General features: G+C 46.2%; 1 protein-coding gene across 7 annotated transcripts in view; it reads right to left on the bottom strand.

Annotated features, from left to right (window-relative positions):
* Positions 1–15,639, bottom strand: part of nexn (nexilin (F actin binding protein)) — a 112,221-nt gene extending 96,582 nt beyond the window's left edge. For 2 of the 7 annotated variants that reach the window (XM_069939316.1, XM_069939314.1), the window contains exon 1: positions 15,366–15,638. The gene's annotated coding sequence lies outside the window, so the exon portion shown is untranslated. Of the gene's footprint in view, positions 1–15,365 lie in introns of all 7 variants that reach the window. The other 5 variants (XM_069939320.1, XM_069939317.1, XM_069939318.1 and 2 more) reach the window with 4 other exon arrangements.
* Positions 15,640–16,016: the final 377 nt, after the last annotated feature.

Here is a 16,016-nt window from a genome sequence, read left to right as displayed (position 1 = left end):
CCCGATAAAGTTCTCTGGTTCATTGATGTCCTTAAGACAAGGACATCAGCTAATCTTATGTGGCCGGAGTTTGTAGTCACACAGGAATTTGGTTGATTCTTATTTCCCTTCTGAGAAGATCCAGTTCAGGGACATTTGGGAATATGCAGATCTCTACATAAACGAAAATAAGTCTCATCATTTCAAGAGAGTAGCAGCAAGATTTATGAAGTCTGTTCTCTTAATGGAATTATTTAATTTGCAAATGCAAAGGAAAGAATGACCATTTCTCACTGGCAGCAAATGATATATAGCACCTACAACGTTGAACAGACCATTTGGCCCGACAGGTCAACACGCGTGATAACTCCACAGAAGTATCCTGTCACCGTACTTCAGTAACTCCACAATTTATTCTTCCCTTCCATTCTCCCTCATCTGTTTAATTACCTTCTCCTTAATGAAGGACACCACAGTTGGTATAGCAGTTAACGCAATCCCTTTACAGCATTGTAATTGGGACCAGGATTCGAATCCTATGCTGTCTGTAAGGAGTTTGTATGTTCTCCCTGTGCCTGTGTGGTTTGGTTTTTCCCTGGGGGCTCCGGTTTCCTCCAACCTTTCAAAATGTACCAAGGTTGTAGGTTAATTGGGTAGCACAGACTCGTGGCCAGAAATGCCCCGTTACTGTGCTGTATGTCTAAATTTAATTGAATCAACTGTGTGTGCACACATTATCCAAACCATTACAACTTGGGCACAATTCTGAAAAGTCAATTCAAAGTTCAGTCTTAGAAATTCTGTGACTCAGACTTTTAAACTGATGATCAAGTAGGTGAAACACCAAGTCATCAGACTTCTCAAAACTCAAATTCTTGTCAAGTTGCTTCATACGAATGATTTGTCACAACTCCCCTCTTCCTTGCAGAAGGGTTATACTTGTGACTTCCTCAATGCTTTCACAAACCCAGACAAGGGTTTGAAATGACCATTAGATTGGTCACAGTAGATCACAGCTCCCCTGACAAAGAGAAAGAGCAGAAGTGACCAGCTCTTCAAAGATCACTTCAATTCTGTCTTTCCAGATGACTTTCTGATAAACTCAATGCTGCTTTTTTCCCCCAAGTGTCTCAATCACATGACTTGCTTGATCAATACTGGTTTCAGTTTAAATTTCCCAAAAGTATAAATCATAAGCCTTCTCTTTAAACAATCGAGAACAAAATGCGGTTTACACCCTTTGAATTATGTGCCAGGCTGTCTGTTAAAAATGTTGTTATCTATGAGTGTCTTTCCCTGTTCAAACCCACAAAGTAATTTTACTAAAAATAACACAAGGTAAAAATAACAGAAGCCTGCAACACAGCATCTGAGATTTTCGTGTTCCACTCCTCACCATAGTGTTGCCTTGTGGATCTTACAGCAAGGGAGAAAGAGAAGCATAAGAGTCGCTTTAGAGTTACTGAAGCTCTGTGAATTCACATCCAAAGCTCTCGTTCCCTCACAGAATCCTGTTTGATCTACCAGCAACCCGAGTTCCAGATCCAAACCAATGATATTCAGCACCTCAGGCCCTTCAGGAGCCCTTCTTGCCCTCAGCACCCTCTTGAATCCAGACTGGTTCCCATGAGCCTTCAGCTCTCAGCTCATGCGGGTCCCCCAACCTGAAGTCACCTGCTGCCTGTAAGGGTCCTCCAGCCTTGTTGGTCTGTGGCTGTGGTCACTGCCCTGTAGGGTCATCTTCCATGCTTTTTTTTCCTCAACAGACAGTGTCCTCCCCGGTCCTGGTGCGTTGTACAAGCCCGCTGTACCCCAGAGTGCATCTGCTGCCAGCACAGACACTGCTAATGTGGGCAAAGACCCATGCTTGCAGGAATTTAGTTTAAAAACACCATTGGCTCTTCTCACAGGCTATTTAACGCCAGTATAGAGCTGCCAGCATTAGGAATGGGTGGACAAACCCTTCGGAACAGTGTTGCCTCTCCTAGGTTCACACCAGCGGCAATACTGCCATTACAGCAACTCCAAAGGAGTTAACACGTGTGTTATTTAAGGACTCCACTTCTGCCACACTTTGAGGAGGAAAATTCCAAAGATTCATAATCCTCAAAGAAAACATTAAACCTCATCTGTACCCCCTATGGACAACGTAGGCACAACTGTTAGTCCAATGCCTTTACAGCGCCAGCAAATGGGACTGGGGTTTGAATCCCGCATGGTCTACAAGGAGTTTGTAAGTTTCCCCCGTGTCTGCTTGGGTTTTACCCGGGAGCTCAGAATTCCTCCCACCGTTTGAAATGTACTGAAATTATAAGTTGATTGAGTGTAAACTGGGCGGCAAGGACTCCTGGGCCAAAATGGCCTGTTACTGTGTGTGTCTACATTTTTAAAGATACAACCATTTTTTTTAAAAAAAAAAGTAACTCCTAGTCTTTACCTTTGTACATAGCCAGGTGGAGTGGACAAAAATTCCAACCTCTAAAGCACATTTCCAAAAAATTCAGATTTTGATTGATATAATTTTTGTAGTGAGGTGTAAGAAATTATATTCCACCAATTCATATCTGGTATTAATGATTCCAGTCATACTGTTCACACACAAATCTTACCACCACTTTGTTAATTTCTGTTTCCAAGTTTGACTCCCACCTCTCCCTAGATCAGTGATTTTCAACCTCCTTCTTACCACCTTAAGCAATCTCTTACTAATCACAGAGCACCGATGGCATAGGGATTACATAAAGTGGTATGTAAGTGGAAAGAAAATGGCTGAGAACCACTCCCTAGATCTATGTAATTCAGTTTTGGGCTCTCACTTTGGAAGATTTAATATATATTCAAGATGCAAATTTATGTACATTCCCCTGTCGAGTTAGAATCGCCATGTTGTCACATCTAGGCAAAATCATATCTGGTCCCAATTTTCCCCTTTGGAAAGATTTTAGTTGCACATAGAAGAAGAATGTTCTTGTAGACAAATTGTATTTATTTCTTAATTGTTCAAATGTCATAAAATGCCTTTGTATATAACAATCCTCAATATATCTGATCCCTTTCTGGCACCAGATGTCCAAGATTTCATTACCCATAGTCAAAGGAATTAAATTATTTTGGGTCAAATCCTTTGTTGGAGATATCCCAATTTTTAATCCAATACATAGACTTATTTTTTTCCCCAAATTTGCAGTATATAATTTAGTATAGGGTTATTTGGTTTCTTTGACATTAATTTAGTATTCAATTTGTAAATAAATAAATTCTTCTGCTATCTGTTCAACTATCAAATATAGCCCGATGTGTGCCTAGGATGGGATCATCTCTCCATGAAAAAATTATGCACTAAACTTGACTGAGACTGCCCAATATATATATATATTTTTTTTTAAAATCAGGTAATTTTAGACCCCCCAAATTATAATCCCATTTTAATTTCTCCATGGAGATTCTAGCCCCCTTATCATTTCATAGAAACCTCCTGACACCTTCATTAAGTACATTAAAAAAGCTCTGGGTTAATGAAATGGGCAAGAGAAAAAGATATTGCAGTCTTGCAATCCTTCCTGTCAATGTTCTAGGCAAAGTTCTCTATCTAGCTAGATCCTCCTCAATCATCCGGAGGAAGGGGAGATAATTAAGTTTGTACAAATTACATAAATTTTTCAAGTACTTTTATTCAGAAGTATTTTATGCCTCCTTCTGGCCACCTGAATGGACTTCCTTGTTGATCTTGTCTATAATCCTCATTTGTTAAAGACATAATTTCACTCTTATCCACCTTGTAACCCAAAATTTTCCCATAATCTGAATTTGGGGGACATTCTTAAGAAAATTACAAAAGTGAATTTTCCACAAGATTCAGAAGCGTATCTTTTGGGAGACATTGGTGCTTTCGTAACTGAAATATCACGTTGCCAAATTTCTTTTGTGAAGGTCACCTTAGCTGTATAGTCAGGAAGTGTGTAGCCGTTTCATGGAAGACTGACTCCCAGTTAACCTCACAATGGTATATGGAAAGCAGAGAAGATCTCTTACAATACAAGGAAGAATTATGACACATCTGTTAAAATATGGAAATCTTATTTGAGTTATACTGGCGCTCAGTTTGATTAATTTGCACCACATACAAGAAGATGATGAAGACGGTTTTATGAAGAAAGGTAGTTAATTGATTCTGTATTAATACACATTTACTGATTGCTTCATCAATTGTATGGGGAGGGAAGTAAAGGAATAGGATTAACACATGTGTGTGTTTATATATAATCTCTCTCAATTGGATTTGTTGACTGTAAAAATCAAAAATAAAATATTCAAAATAAAATCTGTAACTCCTAGTTCTAAGTGGTTCTCAACCTTTTTCTTTCCACTCACATAGCACTAAGTATTTCCTACGCCATCAGTGCTCTGTGGTTAGTAAGGGATTGCTTAAGGTGATATGTGGGTAGAAAGAAAATGTTTGACAACCACTGTTTTAATCGTCCCTTATTGACTCGTTATGTGCACGGTTTCAGAACTCCAAAGGAAATGGGCCAATGACAATTTTTCTCAAGCAAAATATTTCAGTCACAATTGGGTCTTCCCACTCACATCCCACCTTGAGCAATCCCTTACTAATCACAGAGCACCGATGGCATCAGTATTACTTATGTGAGTGGGAAGAAAAAAGTTGAGGACCATTGTACTGTACTAGTAACATCCTGTGTCATGGCCCCATGGGATCTTACATGGTTCAATCGAATTCTGCTGCAGATGCATGGAGAGCCTTGCAACTCTTCAATTCCAGATCTCAGTCTAGTGAACAACGTTCTTAAATCTTTACTTAAAGGAGACTGCTGCTGTACAAGAGTGCACTTTTTTTGAGATCAGTCTGGAGGCAGAGAAAGATGATGGAAGCAGGGAGGTTTAAAAGTGGAATCCTAAAGTACAGCAGAGGGGAAAGGTCTGCCATCCAGTTCTGAGGAGAGAGTCCAGGATGGCCAATTGATAGGCCATTTTGCATCTTGAGGGATGATTACTGGGAAGGACTGTACCTTCAGAGTTAATGATTACCAAATGTTACCAACTCCTTCCTGGCTGGGTATAATAGGCCAGCACAGATCATGATGGCCAGTGTTGGCTTCTACCATGTTGTAAATTTTAAAAATAATTTAAATGTAATTTAGAGCCTCCATTGGGGCTAAATATAAACTCCAGCAGTCGTACACCCATGCACACAGCACAGCTATTGAGATGGGTATTGTCAGCCTTGTTGATTGCCGGGGACACGGTGAAATCTCAGTGATCAGGATCGGGGTTCAAATCCCGCACAGCCTGTAAGGAGTTGGTACATTCTCCCAATGTCTGCATGGGTTTTCCCCAGGGGCTCCTGTTTCCTCCCACCGTTCAAAACGTACCAGGGGTTGTAGGTTAATTGGGCAGCCGAAATGCCCTGTATTTATCCAAGTCTAAATCTAAAATCTAAATCCTCCTTCGCCAGCCCCATTGAAATTTTTACCTTAAGGTCCACAGCTGATAGATACAAACTCAATTGGAAGTGGTCGCGTCTTTCAGAACCACGAAGTATCAGACTAATGTGCACAGCTGGAAGGTATGTCAAGGCTTCCTGACAAGTCAGCTAAATGAACACATCCAAAGGAATTCTCCTCGAGCTATTTCAGAAACCTGATGGAACAGAGCTGTGACACATGTCTGGTCGGAATGATGAGCCCAAGACAGTTCGGTGGGTGACTCTTCTATCACTTATTTCTGTCACAAGAACAGCTGAATTAATGGATGGCAATGTCATGTGCTAACTATTTACCAATGTCTACATCATGGAAGCAGAAACCATCCATTGTCATAAGATCAAAAGATTTTGAGTAGAAGTAGATCCATTGAATCTGCTCTGCCATTCTAATTATGGCCCGATCCATTATCAGCCCCACTTCTGGGCTTTCTCCCCATAACTCTTGATGCCCTGACTAACCAATAACCTGTCAATCTCTGCTTTAAATGCACCCAACAACCTCGCTTCCACAGCCGCCTGTGACAACAAGTTTCACAGACTCACGACCCTCCGACCAAAGAAACTTTCCACATTTGTTTTAAATTGACGCTCTTTTATCCTGAGTTGTGCTCTCTTGTCCTAGAGCCCCCTAATAAACAGAAATGTAATATTACACAAAATTGCGTTTAGTCTGCTGCAAGTCTGACAAAAATCAGCCATTAGCATTGCCTGGTGCCCCCAGCAGTCAGAGAAAGACTCCACCTCTTTGCACATGTCAAATTTAGAATTCTCATATTTTTTAATCAATTCCTTTGTTCCCCTTGTTCTTCCAGTTTCCGGAACTCCGAGCACTGCAGTGCACGATGAATTGAACGTTACCTGTCAATTTTGTCCCTAATTTCCAACAGTCTGCCATTGGCGGTTGTGCCTTCAGCGATCCAAGCTGCTCAATTCACCCTCTGTATTTTTGCCTTTCCATCTCTTTCTCCCATCCTTTACAATGCTCCTCAACACTACTCTGACCAAGCAATCAGCCATCCAAGATTCCTGTATTGTCATGGAATAACACAGAAAATGTAACATTGCACAAAATGGTCTTCTGCCTGCCTTGAGGCAGACAAAGACTTGCCCTTAGTTTCGCCTGGTGCCCCCATGCAGCAAGGGGGAAAGAAGCTAAAGGGAGTCCATTCAGACTCACAGAGTGTCCGTGGATTTGCCTCCAGCTGAACACCTGCTCATGTAGCATCACGTCACACTTTGTCTGACAACATTCCTGTGGAGTTCTACCCAGTGGTTTGTTCAATATACATTCCCCACCCCCCCCTCCCCCACCACCCCCATCCCAAAAGATGCGAGATTGTTGATGTGGAAATCGGAAATTAAATAAAACAGAAAATACTGCAGCATCCATGGGAAGTGAAATGGAGCCAAGATTTCTGATCTAAGCCCCTTTGTCAGAACAGGCGTGAAACGTTAGCTCTGTTTCTCATTCCAGATACAGCCTTGCCCTGCTGAGTATTTGCAGCATTTTTATTTTGATAATGAGGTGGTCAACAGTTATAGCGTCTGAACAATTCCACCACAGCAGATTACCCAGTTGTTGATCTCAATGCAGCTTGGGAAGCCTGGCTACATGCAACATGAACACCACGTGTATTTATAAAATAACAGCTACACACATTATTAGTTGCAAGAACTCGAGAGCATTCAAGTAAATGTGGAAGATGCAAAATAAATGCGAGTCACTGCTTTCTTTCATTGAAGCAACAAAGGAAGGGCTTTCTCGTGCATCTGTTTGAACAGTGGTGTGCATGTTGGAAATGATATTGAAGACTCAAGCCCAACACTTGGTGTCATACAGCGCAGAACTGGTCCTTTGGCCCATCTAATCCATGCCTACCAAATTCCGATTCTGGGCAAGTCTCATTTGCCTGCACTTGGTTCATATCCCTTCTAAGCCCCTCCTCCTGATTTCTCTGCACAGAAAGTCTAGATGTCAAGCAAAATATTTCAGTAACAGTTGGGTCTAGAGCAGTGGTTCTCAGCTTTCCCTTTCAACTCACGTACCATTTTAATCCTTATGCCATTGGTGGCAAAACACAGGATTCTGTTGACTCCATGGTTCAGTGAAAAAATAGACACACAAATGGCAAAGAAACTCAGCAGATCAAACAGTGCCTCTATGTAGCAAAGGTAAAGATATATCACCAACGTTTTGGGCTCGAGCCCCTCATCGTTGTTGATGCATCTTTACCTTTACTGCATAAAGGCACAGTTTGACCTGTTGAGTTTCTCCATCATATTTGTGTGTTTTTCTCTAGGCCATCGGTGTTCTATGATGAGTAAGGGATTGCTTAATGTGGTACGTGAGTGGGAAGGGAAGGTCGAGAATCACTGCTCTAGACCCAATTGTTACTAAAATATTTTGCTTGAGAAAAATGGTCATTGGCCCATTTCCTTTGGAGTTCTGAAACCGTCCACATAACGAGTCAATGAGGGACAATTAAAACAGTGGTTTTCAAACTTTTTCTTTCCATCCACATACCACCTTAAGCAATCCCTTTCTCATCACAGAGAACCTATGGCATAGGGATTGCTTAAAGTGGTATGTGGGTGGAAAGAAAGAGAATGAGAACCATTGGTCTAGATGCTGGAAGGGACTTCACAATCAGAACTGCATTGAGAAAGCCAATGTCCAGTTAAAATGAACTAAACATTATTAAAAGGCCTTAATGGACCACAAAATATAAGAGCCTTTCAGCCCTTCCAAGTCCACTCCAGCATTCCATCATGAGCTGACCCATTCTCCCACTCAGCCCCATTCCCCTGTCTTGTCTCCATAGCTTTTGATACCCTTTGGATTCAGACACTTATCAATTTCATCCTTAAATACACCCAACGCCTTGACCTCCATGGCTGCCAGTGGTAGCAAATTGCAGAAGTTCACCACTCTCTGGCTAAAGAAATTCCTCCACATCGGTTTTTAAATGGACACCCTTCAATCCTGACATTGGGCCCTCTTGTCCAAGATTCCCTTACCACGGGAAACAACTTTGCCACATCTACTCAGTCCAGGCTGTTCAACATTCCAAGTGCTTCTATGAAGTCCCCCCTCATTCTTCTGAAGTCCAAGGAATACAGTACAATAACTGTACAAGGTCAAGAACTATGCCAAAGATACAAGAAAAATAGATATTCCAATTGCCCATGTGGAAGGTTATAAATCATATTTACCATATAAACTACAATCAATATCATTTTAAAACAAATGAAAAATTGGAAGAATTATGATGGAAAAATGATCCTTAAACTGAGTGAGATTTTTGTATTACATTTGTACATGCTGAATGTAGAACTCGTATATTGCAAATACTTAGTTCCCAGGGCTGGGTATGCTCAACCTGTCAAACAACCTTTATGCTTGCTTTCTGGAGGCCAAAATCCTGAATGGGGGATTCATGAAGGAGGGATTTCGCTTTCATATATTGCACAAAGTGATTTGTAAATGGGGATCAGGTGACTCAAACCTTAGCTGCCTTCTCTTGTTCTTTTTGGATCCTTGCATTTTCCTAGTTATGTATCTTCTTGCACTTTTCACGTAGAACATCCGGCTACATTCATGTTTAGGCTCTGCTCAGACTTTGCCTTACTTCGTCAGAACATCACACAAACTCCCCTACCCTCCGTGGACCACATCTCCCGCTGCCTTGGAAAGGCAGCCAGCTTACTGACGGACCTGTCGCACCCAGGAAACCACCCGTCGGGGAGAAAGCGCAAGAGTGTGAAATCACCCAGCATCTGGGTTAAAGGCATCTTTTCTTCCCCTCCCCCCGCAGCCATCACGTCCCAGCCGCCCTCCCATCAGAGCTCCCAAGGCCCCTTACAAATCAACACTCAACAGTGCTAATTCATACAGTCTTGATAAAACATCAGATGGATTTTCAACGACTCACAGCCAAGATGCAAGCTCACTATAATCAGTCAAGATTTTGAAAATATTTGGTTTGTATACATATATTTTGATTATTGAAACTAATACAAATTAGCAATTTAAAAACTGCATGCATGAAAAGTATTATTACATACATGTATTTCTTAATATTTATACAAAACCTCTTAAAATGTAATTGTAAGATTTTTTTCCCCCATGTCTGGCGGCTCTCAAATATCTGAAGTTTATTTAATGTGGCTCTTATGTAAAGCAAGTTTGGCCATCCCTGCTCTATACTCTGTATAAATGTGCACTTGCCCTTCGACTTAGCAAGGCTATATGTATGCTTGAGCCAAAGTGTTAGGTTCTCCCAAGAATCTTGCTAATCATTCCAAGTCCAATGTGCCAAATAAACTGTCTTTCCTCTGGCACGTGGACACTGGAAATATCAGGTATATCAACCGCATGATATTGTTATATGGTGTGAAGGTATTATATGGTTATATGGTATTAAGTTGCTGCAATACGTTAAAAGTCCTGCATACAAGGAGTTTCCCACCCGCCCCCCCGCAAATGCAGTCTGGCCTGCTGAGTATCACCAACATTTTCTGTTCACTGCAAATATTTCTTTAAAAATCCCACTGACATTATAAAATCTTCCAAGTTGTCTAATCAATGTAAAGTTAACACAGGCTGAGAGCTCTTACGTTAAGAGGCCGACAAGATGTCTGGGCAACAAGAATATCAAATGGGAGTATGCAAGCAGATTATTTGAGCCATGTTAAAATTGCAGAATTCTGCCTCAAGTCTCAAAGCTTTTCCAACCTGGTTTTGAGCATCACCCTCCAAAGAGCCTTTTCAGACAGAGCTGCCGTCCTCCCCATTTACCCACCTTCACCCCGACGCTCTTAATTTAGCCAAACTCTCACTTCCTTTAGCCCATAAACTTGGTGCAGCCCAGCACTGCTACTCAGAATGCATTTCACAGTCCCATTTACCCATCAGCCTTCAGCTCGTTGACCCAAATTGATTCACACACTGACCTCGATATATAAAACTTGTACCTTTATTACAAGTCTCTCCATCACACCATTGCTGTAATATACCTAGCCCTGTAACACAATCCCCAGACATCAACCCCATCATTGTAATCTCCCCCATAACACATCCCCCCCAACCCCATCACTGTAATCTCCCCCATAACACATCCCCCAACCCCATCACTGTAATCTCCCCTGTAACACATCCCCCCAACCCCATCACTGTAATCTCCCCTGTAACACATCCCCCCAACCCCATCATTGTAATCTGCCCCATAACACATCCCCCCCAACCCCATCACTGTAATCTCCCCCATAACACATCCCCCCACCCCATCACTGTAATCTCCCCCGTAACACATCCACCCACCCCATCACTGTAATCTCCCACGTAACACATCCCCCACCCCATCACTGTAATCTCACCCGTAAAAAATCCCCCATCACTGTAATCTCCCATAACACATCCCCCCATCACTGTAACCTCCCCGTAACACATCCCCCCATCACTGTAACCTCCCCGTAACACATCCCCCCATCACTGTAACCTCCCCGTAACAGATCCCCCCACCCCATCACTGTAATCTGCCCCGTAACATATCCCCCACCCCATCACTGTAATCTCCCCCGTAACACATCCCCCATCACTGTAATCTCCCCCGTAACACATCCCCCATCACTGTAATCTCCCCCGTAACACATCCCCCATCACTGTAATCTCCCCTGGTAACACATCCCCCAACCCCATTACTGTAATCACCCCCGTAACACATCCCCCCCAACCCCATCACTGTAATCTCCCCCGTAACACATCCCCCATCACTGTAATCTCCCCCGTAACACATCCCCCATCACTGTAATCTCCCCCGTAACATATCCCCCACCCCATCACTGTAATCTCCCCCGTAACACATCCCCCATCACTGTAATCTCCCCCGTAACACATCCCCCATCACTGTAATCTCCCCCGTAACACATCCCCCATCACTGTAATCTCCCCTGGTAACACATCCCCCAACCCCATTACTGTAATCACCCCCGTAACACATCCCCCCCAACCCCATCACTGTAATCTCCCCCGTAACACATCCCCCAACCCCATTACTGTAATCACCCCCGTAACACATCCCCCATCACTGTAATCTCCCCCGTAACACATCCCCCAACCCCATTACTGTAATCACCCCCGTAACACATCCCCCCCAACCCCATCACTGTAAACTCCCCTGTAACACATCCCCCATCACTGTAATCACCCCCGTAACACATCCCCCCCAACCCCATCACTGTAATCTCCCCCATAACACATCCCCCCACCCCATCACTGTAATCTCCCACGTAACACATCCCCCACCCCATCACTGTAATCTCACCCGTAAAAAATCCCCCATCACTGTAATCTCCCATAACACATCCCCCCATCACTGTAACCTCCCCGTAACACATCCCCCCATCACTGTAACCTCCCCGTAACACATCCCCCCATCACTGTAACCTCCCCGTAACAGATCCCCCCACCCCATCACTGTAATCTGCCCCGTAACATATCCCCCACCCCATCACTGTAATCTCCCCCGTAACACATCCCCCATCACTGTAATCTCCCCCGTAACACATCCCCCATCACTGTAATCTCCCCCGTAACATATCCCCCACCCCATCACTGTAATCTCCCCCGTAACACATCCCCCATCACTGTAATCTCCCCCGTAACACATCCCCCATCACTGTAATCTCCCCCGTAACACATCCCCCATCACTGTAATCTCCCCCGTAACACATCCCCCATCACTGTAATCTCCCCTGGTAACACATCCCCCAACCCCATTACTGTAATCACCCCCGTAACACATCCCCCCCAACCCCATCACTGTAATCTCCACCGTAACACATCCCCCATCACTGTAATCTCCCCCGTAACACATCCCCCAACCCCATTACTGTAATCACCCCCGTAACACATCCCCCCCAACCCCATCACTGTAAACTCCCCTGTAACACATCCCCCATCACTGTAATCACCCCCGTAACACATCCCCCCCAACCCCATCACTGTAATCTCCCCTGGTAACACATCCCCCAACCCCATTACTGTAATCACCCCCGTAACACATCCCCCCCAACCCCATCACTGTAATCTCCCCTGGTAACACATCCCCCAACCCCATTACTGTAATCTCCCCTGTAACACATCCCCCATCACTGTAATCTCCCCCGTAACACATCCCCCAACCCCATTACTGTAATCACCCCCGTAACACATCCCCCATCACTGTAATCTCCCCCGTAACACATCCCCCAACCCCATCACTGTAATCACCCCCGTAACACATCCCCCAACCCCATTACTGTAATCACCCCCGTAACACATCCCCCCCAACCCCATCACTGTAAACTCCCCTGTAACACATCCCCCATCACTGTAATCTCCCCCTGTAACATATCCCCCCACCCCATCACTATAATCACCCTGTAACACATGCCCCCCCAACCCCATCACTGTAATCTGCCCCGTAACACATCCCCCACCCCATTACTGTAATCACCCCCGTAACACATCCCCCCCAACCCCATCACTGTAATCACCCCCGTAACACATCCCCCATCACTGTAATCTCCCCCGTAACACATCCCCCAACCCCATTACTGTAATCACCCCCGTAACACATCCCCCCCAACCCCATCACTGTAAACTCCCCTGTAACACATCCCCCATCACTGTAATCTCCCCCTGTAACATATCCCCCCACCCCATCACTATAATCACCCTGTAACACATGCCCCCCCAACCCCATCACTGTAATCTGCCCCGTAACACATCCCCCACCCCATTACTGTAATCACCCCCGTAACACATCCCCCCCAACCCCATCACTGTAATCTCCCCTGTAACACATCCCCCATCACTGTAATCTCCCCTGTAACACATCCCCCATCACTGTAATCTCCCCCTGTAACACATCCCCCCACCCCCATCACTATAATTACCCCATAACACATCCACTCCAACCTCATCACTGTAATCTTCCCCCGTAACAATGAGGGATGAGTAAACCACCTAATCAGGGTTCTGTGATGAGCAAAGGATTGCTCAAGGTGGGATGTGGGTGGGAAGGGAAGTTAGTGAATCACTGCTCTAGACCCCATTGTTACTGACATATTTTGCTTGAGAAAAATTGTCATTTCCTTTGGAGCTATGAAACCGTGCTCATAACGAGTCAATTAGGTACAATTAAAATGGTAGTTTTCCAACTTTTTCTTCCCATTCATATCCCACCTTAAGCAATTCCTTACTAACCACAGAGCCCCAATGTGTAGGGATGTGAGTGGAAAGAAAAAGGATGAGAACCACTGATATCCCTTCCAGACCTCACCCCCACAACCCTCTTATTTGCCTTACATGCATGTGGCAGAGTATTGAATGTCTCTTTTGTACCAGCCTTCACTCCCACCCCTGGTAATGTATTCAGGGCACCCCCCAATCTCTGTGTCACCCCCCCCCCCCACCCACCCTCCCCTGCCTTCACCTTGCTAACGTCTTCCCCACTGTCATTGGACTCCTGAATGATCCATAAACCCAAGACACCGCCTTACTTTGACTTTTCGGGCACCGTCTCTATCTATTTATTTTGGGAAGGTGGTTTATAGGAAGGTTTGCCTCCCGCTGTTGCCTCAAAACAACTCATTTCGTGACTGGTTCAAGACCATAAATTTTGGAGAGGAAAAAAAGGTCTCTGCAGCCGACCAGGGATCCCAGCACCAAGTCCGGCTCTTGCGGAACTGGACAGAAGAGAGGGACCCTGTCCGGTCATTGGTGCCCCCCCCCCCCACCCCCAAACTTCGGGAGAGGGCAGTGCGTCCTCCAGAAATATCCATGTGCCTGATTAAAGGCCAATTTAAATGCCCCTGCACATTCCCACCCAGGAGAAAGATCTCAGAGGCTTTATTTTGGAAGGAGAAGCGCTCAATAATCCCTGGACGAGCGGAATGTCCAACGTGACCATGAAGAGTCGTTTCCGAGCCGCAAACAACTGCCAAAGCACAAAATGAAGTTCTTCTCTATGGGGGACCCCGTCCAATTTCTTTTTCTTTAAACCAGAAATACAACCTATTTTCGTGCTGGGGACAAGGGCAGTGAGGGTCCAGGGATAAAGGAACACGGATATCACTCATCACACACCTCACCTCGAGCCGGGTCTGAGCGACTTGACAGACACTGCCCTCTACTATACTGGGGGGTTGTAATAATCACCTTCAACACTGAGGGTCTTAACCAGCTAAAAGCACGAGTGGGTTTCCAAACCCGGCATTTAAACAGAACTAACTCGCAATTTTAAAAACAGAAACAGACTCCAATTCCTACCCCAAATATTTCCCTTTCCCTCCCCCTCTCTCCCCCCCCTCCCCCCCTCTCCCCCTCTCCCCCCCTCTCTCCTCTCTCCTCTCTCCTCTCTCCTCTCTCCTCCTCTCCTCTCCCCCTCTCCCCCTCTCCTCTCTCCTCTCTCCTCTCCCCCTCTCTCCTCTCCCCCTCTCTCCTCTCCCCCTCTCTCCTCTCCCCCTCTCTCCTCTCCCCCTCTCTCCTCTCCCCCTCTCTCCTCTCCCCCTCTCTCCTCTCCCCCTCTCTCCTCTCCCCTCTCCCCCTCTCTCCTCTCCCCCTCTCTCCTCTCTCCTCTCCCCCTCTCCCCCTCTCTCCTCTCCCCCTCTCCCCTCTCTCCTCTCCCCCTCTCTCCTCTCCCCCTCTCTCCTCTCCCCCTCTCTCCTCTCCCCCTCTCTCCTCTCCCCCTCTCTCCTCTCCCCCTCTCTCCTCTCCCCCTCTCTCCTCTCCCCCTCTCTCCCTCTTCCCTCTCTCCTCTCCCCTCTCTCCCTCTCTCCTCTCCCCTTCTCCCCTGTGCTGACGCTCTCTGCTCCCCCGTTACAGCGCTGGGCTTACCTCTGGCAGGACTGAATTGCGTTTCGCTCCACGCTGCCTTCCCTGCGATAATCCACAGAGTGGGTCCGACTCCGCCGCGCAGCCTTCAGTCGCCGCCGGCCAGTCTGAATGGCGTTTGGGTAAAATGACGCCTCTCCCCCCCCGACCAAACAGCAAGTTTCCATAAAAGTCTCGCTCGCTCACTGTTTGCCGCATTCCACGCGATCCGGCTTCTTCAGCTGTTAGCTTTTAATAATATACCCAGACGCACGTGGACCTCTGCCACCTTGTCTTAACCCCTTCCCTCTCGCTGCGGTCAGCCCGTCCCAGCCCAGCCCCGTCCCCCGCCCCCGGCCCAGCCCAGCCCAGCCCCGCCCCGTCCCAGCCCAGCCCAGCCCCGTCCCGTCCCAGCCCAGCCCGTCCCAGCCCATCCCCGTCCCCGCCCCGTCCCCGTCCCCAGCCCCGTGCCCAGCCCCGCCCCGTCCCCGTCCCAGCCCAGCCCCGTCCCAGCCCAGCCCCGTCCCCGTCCCCGTCCCGTCCCAGCCCAGCCCCGTCCCAGTCCCAGTCCCAGCCCCAGCCCCAGCCCCAGCCCCGTCCCAGCCCCAGCCCCGTCCGGTCCCGTCCTGTCCCAGCCCAGCGCCAACCCAGCCCTCTCCGGTCCCGTCCCAGGAC

This window comes from Narcine bancroftii, chromosome 5 (assembly GCF_036971445.1).
Source record: "Narcine bancroftii isolate sNarBan1 chromosome 5, sNarBan1.hap1, whole genome shotgun sequence".
Lineage (NCBI taxonomy): Eukaryota > Metazoa > Chordata > Chondrichthyes > Torpediniformes > Narcinidae > Narcine > Narcine bancroftii.
Note: the sequence above shows the minus strand (reverse complement) of the source record. Positions and strands in the feature narration are given on the sequence as shown.